This window comes from Physella acuta, unplaced genomic scaffold, assembly GCF_028476545.2.
Source record: "Physella acuta isolate Inbredline_101_S28 unplaced genomic scaffold, ASM2847654v3 ptg001550l, whole genome shotgun sequence".
NCBI lineage: Eukaryota > Metazoa > Mollusca > Gastropoda > Physidae > Physella > Physella acuta.
The window spans coordinates 41028-50810 of NW_026733065.1; positions in this window are offsets into that span (position 1 = coordinate 41028).

Sequence of the window (9783 nt, forward strand, 5' to 3'; positions counted from 1 at the left end):
TTTTTATTAATTCAATTGTTTTAAACATTTAAATCATTAATAATAATATATTTGATAGATTTTACGCAGCATCAAAGACATGAACAATGAACATCAATTGCATATATAATAATCAAAGGGAAAAAATAAAATGGCATAAGAACTAGATTAAAATAAGGTGTTTCTATGGTGATTGAATGTTCTGGTTAAATAAAGGGTTGATTAGATGAAATGATGAGTATTGGAGTAACAACAATTAAAAATAATTTTTATTTATCTAAAGAATTTAGTTAATACTAGACTACCCGTCATCCCTTGGATAACTGTTGGTTTCGGGGGTCATCCATCAAAAAACATCACGTCTGTCACTCAGAGGCATAGCGACCCTTCCCGGCGCCCGGGGACAAACTTTTCGATTTGAACCCCCCCCCCCCCCGCAAGATTTCGATTTGCAACCCCCCCCCCCCCCTCAAACTTTTGATGTGCACCCCCCCCACTCAAACTTTCGATTTGCACCCCCTCAACCTTTCAATTTATTTTTCCAAACCATTTTGGCGCCCCAACATATGTCCCCCCCCCCGCCCCCCTTCCCCCCCTCCACCTCCCCCCGCCTCCCCTCCCGCCTCCCCTCCCCCTCCCCCTCCCGCCCCCCTCCTCGCTACGCTACTGCAGTGTCACTTATCGTCACAAAAAACAGACCCCACATTCAAAAATATGTTTTTTATCTTTTAAAAACACCGAAAACACCGATTTCGGACTATCCCTTCATATACTGACGTCACAGGTGACCTACTCAACTCTACTTCACCTGCCCAGTGTCCCGCCAAGTCTCAGACGACATGTTTTTATCGTTTAAAAAACGATTCCAGCCGCGCATGTCTCTGACCCCACTATCCTTTCATATGCTTAGGACAAAGAAACAGATGAACTCTACTTCACCTGCCCTGTATCCTGCCAAGTTCAGATAGGCAACTTATCATTCACATCTAAAAAAAAAAATTGAAAAAAAAAATCATTAACATATTGGTCTAGAACCTATGCCACCCGCATGAGAGCCGCTACCAACTTAGCTATTTACTCGTGACGTCAACCGTGAATTTTTATACTATACTATGAGTCTCCTTATGCAACATGATTTACACGCAAGTCTAGTAGTAGTAGTAGTAACTTTCAAATTAAATTTTATCTTAAATTAGCCAAACAAAGATTTATATAAAATAAAGAAGTTCTGAAATTAGCTAGATCTAGATAGAATTATCTAGATCTAGATTCTACGACTCGCTTGCTTAGGTCTTAAGTTTAGTTTTTCTTGCTAGCCGCTGATAGGCCCGGAGCGAGCATTTCAAAATTACCATATTCCAAACAAAGATTTATATAAAATAATAAAGGTCTAAAATAGTTTAGTATATAGAAAATCACTTTTATCTAAATCTAGATAGAATTATCTATATTTTAGATCTACGACTGAGCTATATTTAGAATTTACGTTTATAATTTAGCAAAATTCCGGTATAGAAGCAGCGTATGAATCTTAAGCTGCGCAAATACGCCCTGGAGCCAGCACTTCAAAATTTGCATAGTCGAAACAAAGATTTATACAAAATAATAAAGGTCTAAAATATTTTAGTATATAGAAACTCATTATTATCTAAATCTAGATAGAATTATCTATTTTCTAGATCTACGACTGGTTTGCTTAAGTCTCGTTTCTTTTTTGGTTTGTATTAAGATCTATAACTAATAAATTTTTGATTTGACCTAGATTTAGATTCTAGATTCTAGATCTAGATCTATAAATAAATAACTTTCTTGGACAGATTGTAGATCTAGAGAAATTTATTGTAAAACTAAATGAAAAAAGACAGTTTAAAATTGATATAAGTGTTGGAACGTAATAAATACAGCAAACGGACGTATTGTTTAAGTTATAGCCGGCAGAAAATTAGCTTTGTAACGCGTTAAAATTTTGAATGGGCCACAAAGTCTATGATGGAGTCCGCCATTTTTATTGTACCAAAAAGTAAACACATCAAGGGACGTCACTATTCCCACAAAGTTTAGTCAATGTTTTAACATTTAAAAAAAAATGGGTTAATCTACCTATGAATAAATCAATAAATTAATTAACGTCTTTAAATAAATGTGTGATTAACAGTCTGTCTTAAAACAAACATTTTTCTCTACCTACATACTATTTTACAGCTTTCCACGATGAGTGCAACCATTCGAGATACTCGATCAGCCAAACAAAAAAAAAACAAATAAATATTCAAATTTGTTAACAAACTTGACTTTTAGTAGTATACTAGAATACCCGTCATCCGTTGGATAACTGTGGGTTTCGGGGGTCATCCATCAAAAAACATTACGTCTGTCACTCAGAGGCATAGCGACCCTTCCCGGCGCCCGGGGACAAAGTTTTCGATTTGAACCCCCCCCCTCAAACTTTTGATGTGCACCCCCCCCCCCCCCACTCAAACTTTCGATTTGAACCCCCCTCAACCTATCAATTTATTTTTCCAAACCATTTTGGCGCCCCAACATATGTCCCCCCCCCCTTCCCCCCTCCACCTCCCCACCCCCCCCTTCCCCCCCCCCCGCCTCCCCTCCCCACCCCCCGCCTCCCCTCCCCACCCCCCGCCTCCCCTCCCCTACCGTCCCCCCCCCCCTCCTCGGTACGCTACTGCAGTGTCACTTATCGTCACAAAAAACAGACCCCACATTCAAATATATGTTTTTTATCTTTTAAAAACACCGAAAACACCGATTTCGGACTATCCCTTCATAAACTGACGTCACAGGTGACCTACTCAACTCTACTTCACCTGCCCAGTGTCCTGCCAAGTCTCAGACAACATGTTTTTATCGTTTAAAAAACAATTCCAGCCGAGCATGTATCTGACCACACTATCCTTTCATATGCTTAGGACAAAGAAACAGATGAACTCTACTTCACCTGCCCTGTATCTTGCCAAGTTCAGATAGGCAACGTTATCATTCACATCTAAAAAAAAAAATTGAAAAAAAAAATTTCATTGACATATTGGTCTAGAACCCGTGCCTCCTGCATGAGAGCTGACTACGCTACCATTTTAGCTATTTACTCGTGACGTCACAAGTGAATTTTTATACTATACTATGTGTCTCCTTATGCAACTTGATTTACGCGTATAGATTCTAGATCTAGATCTAAAAATAAGTCTAGTAGTACTAACTTTCAAATTAAATTTTATCTTAAATAAGCCAAACAAAGATTTATATAAAATAATTAAGGCCTGAAATAGATTCTAGATGTAGAATTTACATTGAATCTAGTGACCTACATCTAGGCTAGATCTAGATCTAGGCTAGATTCATAAATTTCCTTCGATAGCTGATCTTTAGATCTAGAGAAATTTATCGTAAAACTAAATGAAAAAGACAGTTGAAAATTGATATAAGTGTTGGAACGTAATAAATACAGCAAACGGACGTATTGTTAAAGTTATGACCGACAGAAAATTAGATTTAGAACGCGTTAAACTTTTGAATGGGAACACAATTTTCTTCAATAGACGCCGCCATTTTATTGTACTAAAGAGTAAACAAAAACCTGTGACGTCACTATTCCCACAAAGTTTAGTCAAGGTTTTAACATTTTTAAAAAAAATGGGTTATTCTGCGTAGGAATAAATCAATAAATTAATTAACGTCTTTAAATAAATTTGTGATCAACAGTCTGTCTGCATTAAAAAATTATTCTCTACCTGCATACCATTTTACAGCTTTCCAGATAGAGTCGAACATATCACAATTTTCGATCAGGCAAACAAATAAATATTCAAACATGTAAACAAACTTGACTTTTAGTAGTATACTAGAATACCCGTCATCCGTTGGATAACTGTGGGTTTCGGGGGTCATCCATCAAAAAACATCACGTCTGTCACTCAGAGGCATAGCGACCCTGCCCGGGGACAAAGTTTTCGATTTGAACCCCCCCCCCTCAAACTTTTGATGTGCACCCCCCCCACTCAAACTTTCGATTTGAACCCCCCTCAACCTATCAATTTATTTTTCCAAACCATTTTGGCGCCCCAACATATGTCCCCCCCCCCTTCCCCCTCCACCTCCCCACCCCCCCCTTCCCCCCCCCCCCCCGCCTCCCCTCCCGTCCCCCCCCCCCCCCCCTCCTCGGTACGCTACTGCAGTGTCACTTATCGTCACAAAAAACAGACCCCACATTCAAATATATGTTTTTTATCTTTTAAAAACACCGAAAACACCGATTTCGGACTATCCCTTCATAAACTGACGTCACAGGTGACCTACTCAACTCTACTTCACCTGCCCAGTGTCCTGCCAAGTCTCAGACAACATGTTTTTATCGTTTAAAAAACAATTCCAGCCGAGCATGTATCTGACCACACTATCCTTTCATATGCTTAGGACAAAGAAACAGATGAACTCTACTTCACCTGCCCTGTATCTTGCCAAGTTCAGATAGGCAACGTTATCATTCACATCTAAAAAAAAAAATTGAAAAAAAAAATTTCATTGACATATTGGTCTAGAACCCGTGCCTCCTGCATGAGAGCTGACTACGCTACCATTTTAGCTATTTACTCGTGACGTCACAAGTGAATTTTTATACTATACTATGTGTCTCCTTATGCAACTTGATTTACGCGTATAGATTCTAGATCTAGATCTAAAAATAAGTCTAGTAGTACTAACTTTCAAATTAAATTTTATCTTAAATAAGCCAAACAAAGATTTATATAAAATAATTAAGGCCTGAAATAGATTCTAGATGTAGAATTTACATTGAATCTAGTGACCTACATCTAGGCTATATCTAGATCTAGGCTAGATTCATAAATTGTCTTCGATAGCTGATCTTTAGATCTAGAGAAATTTATCGTAAAACTAAATGAAAAAGACAGTTGAAAATTGATATAAGTGTTGGGACGTAATAAATACAGCAAACGGACGTATTGTTAAAGTTATGACCGACAGAAAATTAGATTTAGAACGCGTTAAACTTTTGAATGGGAACACAATTTTCTTCAATAGACGCCGCCATTTTATTGTACTAAAGAGTAAACAAAAACCTGTGACGTCACTATTCCCACAAAGTTTAGTCAAGGTTTTAACATTTAAAAAAAAAATGGGTTATTCTGCGTAGGAATAAATCAATAAATTAATTAACGTCTTTAAATAAATGTGTGATTAACAGTCTGTCTGCATTAAAAAATTATTCTCTACCTGCATACCATTTTACAGCTTTCCAGATAGAGTCGAACATATCACAATTTTCGATCAGGCAAACAAATAAATATTCAAACATGTAAACAAAGTTGAGTTTTAGTAGTATATAGATAGATAGATAGATAGCTAATGTAAATTATTTTTAAACTATTGAAACATAATATTTGAAACAAATTATACATATTGATATTTTATTGAATTATAGCTATTCTGTTATTAATATTTTATATTTATTAATATTGATTTATTACTAAACTTTATTTTACTAAGATTTAATTTCTCAATATCTGTTAACAACGTTTAGTAACATATTTATAAGTAGTCTCCCTTGGTTACGTTTTTTTGTTGTACATTATGTTCATGGGGCGCTACTAATATATATTAACATTTCAATTAAATACTTTTTTTCTCTTTTACATTGTGTAGAACTAAAATTACCAATTATTACAAATTATTATTACTTTGAAACAAACTTTCATAACTTTTGTGCAAAAGTACTTACAATAATCGTTTTTTTTTTGTAAAGACGTGCTTTGCGTTATTACATTATAACTTACGAGCCGACCCGCGGCGTATCATTTGCCGCTATTTAGTTGTTTTATTTTCTACTTTTCAGTAATCCATAATTTTGAATTCGACAGTACCAATGCTGCCACTGAAAATATTTGCTTTAAAACACTATCAGTAGCTCGTTAAGGACGATACCCCTCCCCGACCCTCCTTTCCTCCAACCCCAACCCCTACCTTACACGCCCCCCCCCCCCCCACCCCCGTGAAAGCAGCCTCCTCTTAGTTACCTCACCTAAGTTTAAAATCGTTTCAAACTAAATTATCTGCCCCTAATAGCCGTCACTAAACCCGGCTCTACGATTGTAAACATTTAGCGTGAACCACAGCTCACCAGACCATGTGGGGGTGGCGGTGGTAGGGATATGCCTAGAGAGGAAGAGAGGGGGCTGCTAGGCGCGCTTACAGCCTGGTGTTTTCTAGGGTATCCAAAAAGAGAATTATATATAGATATATAGATGCTGTTTACTCGCAGTACGTTTTACTTAATTAAAATTATTAGATCGTGCCTTTTTACTTTCTCGTATATACGAAGTATAGAGAAAGTATTGTAATTGTGCACAAAAATCACTTGAAATTTTAACAGTTTTCACCGTATTACTCCTCAGTCCTTCATCACATCCGAAGTACAAAGGACTTATTTTAATCGGGCAAAAATTATCAATCCAGATTTATCAAAATTAAGAGGTTTTATGCGTAATCCAGTCTAAAAAACTGGGCTTTGCAATTCTGTCCGTATGTCTGTGTGTGTGTTTGTCTGTCCGTGTGTAAACACGATAACTTGAGTACCGTTACAGCTAGGTTGATGAAATTTCATATATAAGTATTTTATCAAAATCGTAGATCCGTATCAACTTTTGAGCGATTTCCGATAACCGGAAGTGGTATTTTTTCTTGTTTGAATTTTTTTTAAAGCCTAAACTGTACCTTCTGTTAAAGTTTGAGTAATTTCCGTTGAACGGAAGTACTAATTTACGCTACTTCCGATTTCTCAAAAAACTAATGTAAATTTTTAAAGTAGTAATAATATTGCGCACTATTATGCACTTTTTTATTTGGCGTTCACTTAGTGTGCAATTCTTTTATCTACGAGATTTTATTCTATTTTTAAAACTTTAAGTATTTAAAATGGGTTAAAAATCATGTCTATAGCCCGAGTTCCCATCCCCTGTTGTTTTATATAAGAATATTCGAGAAAGTTCAGGGGAGATCACTCCCGGTTTATTATGAATGAGATTGAAGACTTAAATATTTTCTAATATATTTGTCACACACTGAAAGATGCTATTCGATGCGCACTGTCTATCGTATAGTGATTTTTTTTTTATAAAAGTATGCAGTTCAGTAACAAACTACTAGCGGTAGCTTAGATCTTTAGATGTTGCCAGCTTTGTAAGTATACTGATCAAAACATAAATACGAAATGTAACAAAAATGTATGAAAACAAATTCTCTTTGGACAGCTGTAGGTAAATCAAAAGTAACCAAATCTCCAAGTTCTTTGCATTGCTATGAGTTGTTCTTATTTGTATGTTTGTATGTCTATCTAGTTCTTATTTGTAACTGCATGTTTGTATGTATATCTAGTTCTTATTTGTTATTGCATGTTTGTATGTCTATCTAATTCTTATTTGTTATTTGCATTGCTATGAGATGTTCTTATTAGCTATTGCATGTTTGTATGTCTATCTAGTTCTTATTTGTTATTGCATGTTTGTATGTCTATCTAGTTCTTATTTGTTATTGCATGTTTGCATGTATATCTAGTTCTTATTTGTTATTGCGTGTTTGTATGTATATCTAGTTCTTATTAGTTATTGCGTGTTTGTATGTATATCTAGTTCTTATTTGTTATTGCATGTTTGTATGTATATCTAATTCTTATTTGTTATTGCATGTTTGTATGTATATCTAGTTCTTATTTGTTATTGCGTGTTTGTATGTCTATCTAGTTCTTATTTGTTATTGCATGTTTGTATGTCTATCTAACTCTTTTTTGTTATTGCATGTTTGTATGTCTATCTAGTTCTTATTTGTTATTGCATGTTTGTATGTATATGTATTGACGGATTTCGGAATGGAATTGTTAGCTGTCCACCTACATACACACATTCAATAGCTAGACCCGCGTATGTACTAAGTTCTTCCATCGGTGAAGTGGAAGGTTGTCTGGAATATTCCAGAGATCCAAAGAAGATCCTGTGGATGTTGCGACCTTAGCAGCGCCAGGCCTTAAATGGCTCAAGTTTTTAAAAAAATTGCAACTGTCCGAACGTCAATGAGACACCCCCCCCCCCCCCAACACCCACACCCAAGACGTGGCCCGGGCTAGGCCCAGGGGATTATGCAAATGGCGGCTAGATCGGATTGGGATTTGGTGATTCTTGTGGGGAGCATTATCTGCATGTTAGGGCTTGCAGATTTTTTTTTTATCTGCCAGCTGTTATCTGCATTCAACGGATATTAATGCGAACATTGGGGGAGGGGGGTTAGACTAAGATGAGCTGATCTGATCTTTTTAGAGGGAAGTATGGGACAAGGGCTTGGGTGGGCTAATCTGGTGTTTTGGGAGGGGAGTATGGGACAAGGGCTTGGGTGGGCTAATCTGGTGTTTTGGGAGGGGAGTATGGGACAAGGGCTTGGGTGGGCTAATCTGGTGTTTTGGGAGGGCATGGGACAAGGGCTTGGGTGGGCTAATCTGGTGTTTTGGGAGGGAAGTATGGGACAAGGGCTTGGGTGGGCTAATCTGGTGTTTTGGGAGGGACAGGGGCTTGGGTGGGCTAATCTGGTGTTTGGGAGGGACAGGGGCTTGGGTGGGCTAATCTGGTGTTTTGGGAGGGCATGGGACAAGGGCTTGGGTGGGCTAATCTGGTGTTTTTGGAGGGCATGGGACAAGGGCTTGGGTGGGCTAATCTGGTGTTTTGGGAGGGAAGTATGGGACAAGGGCTTGGGTGGGCTAATCTGGTGTTTTGGGAGGGCATGGGACAAGGGCTTGGGTGGGCTAATCTGGTGTTTTGGGAGGGAAGTATGGGACAAGGGCTTGGGTGGGCTAATCTGGTGTTTTGGGAGAGCATGGGACAAGGGCTTGGGTGGGCTAATCTGGTGTTTTGGGAGGCCATGGGACAAGGGCTTGGGTGGGCTAATCTGGTGTTTTGGGAGGGAAGTATGGGACAGGGGCTTGGGTGGGCTAATCTGGTGTTTTGGGAGGGGAGTATGGGACAAGGGCTTGGGTGGGCTAATCTGGTGTTTTGGGAGGGAAGTATGGGAAAAGGGCTTGGGTGGGCTAATCTGGTGTTTTGGGAGGGAAGTATGGGACAAGGGCTTGGGTGGGCTAATCTGGTGTTTTGGGAGGGCATGGGACAAGGGCTTGGGTGGGCTAATCTGGTGTTTTGGGAGGGACAGGGGCTTGGGTGGGCTAATCTGGTGTTTTGGGAGGGACAAGGGCTTGGGTGGGCTAATCTGGTGTTTTGGGAGGGACAAGGGCTTTGGTGGACTAATATGGTGTTTTGAGAGGGACGTGTTTTTTCCAGACTTTTTTCTCCGGGGGTACACTTGAAATTTTCGGGGGGACGGACAACAATTTTCGGGGGGGGGGGGAGCGGACACTGTCAAAAGTATATATTTTCTATATAAATTCCATTTCGTACGGAAGGGGGGTGGTGGTAGACTTTCTTCGACGGGGGGGGGGGGGGGTTGAGGGTGCCCCCCCCCCCCCCCCCCCCCCGAAGAGATGCCCGGAAAAAACTCTGGGAGGGACAAGGGCTTGGGTGGGCTAATCTGGTGTTTTGACCCTGTGTGCTAAACAAATTTGTTTAAAATTTTTAAAATTTTGATTCTCGCCTGTAAACAGTAGTTATTTTGCAAAACTTATAATCCTTAAATGAGCATCTTTCATATAAGCCGCTTTAATAAGCATCAAAATACTGTATTTATATGCAGAAAAAATTAAAAATAAAATCAGAAAATTGTAGTATAGTGCATCTGTAT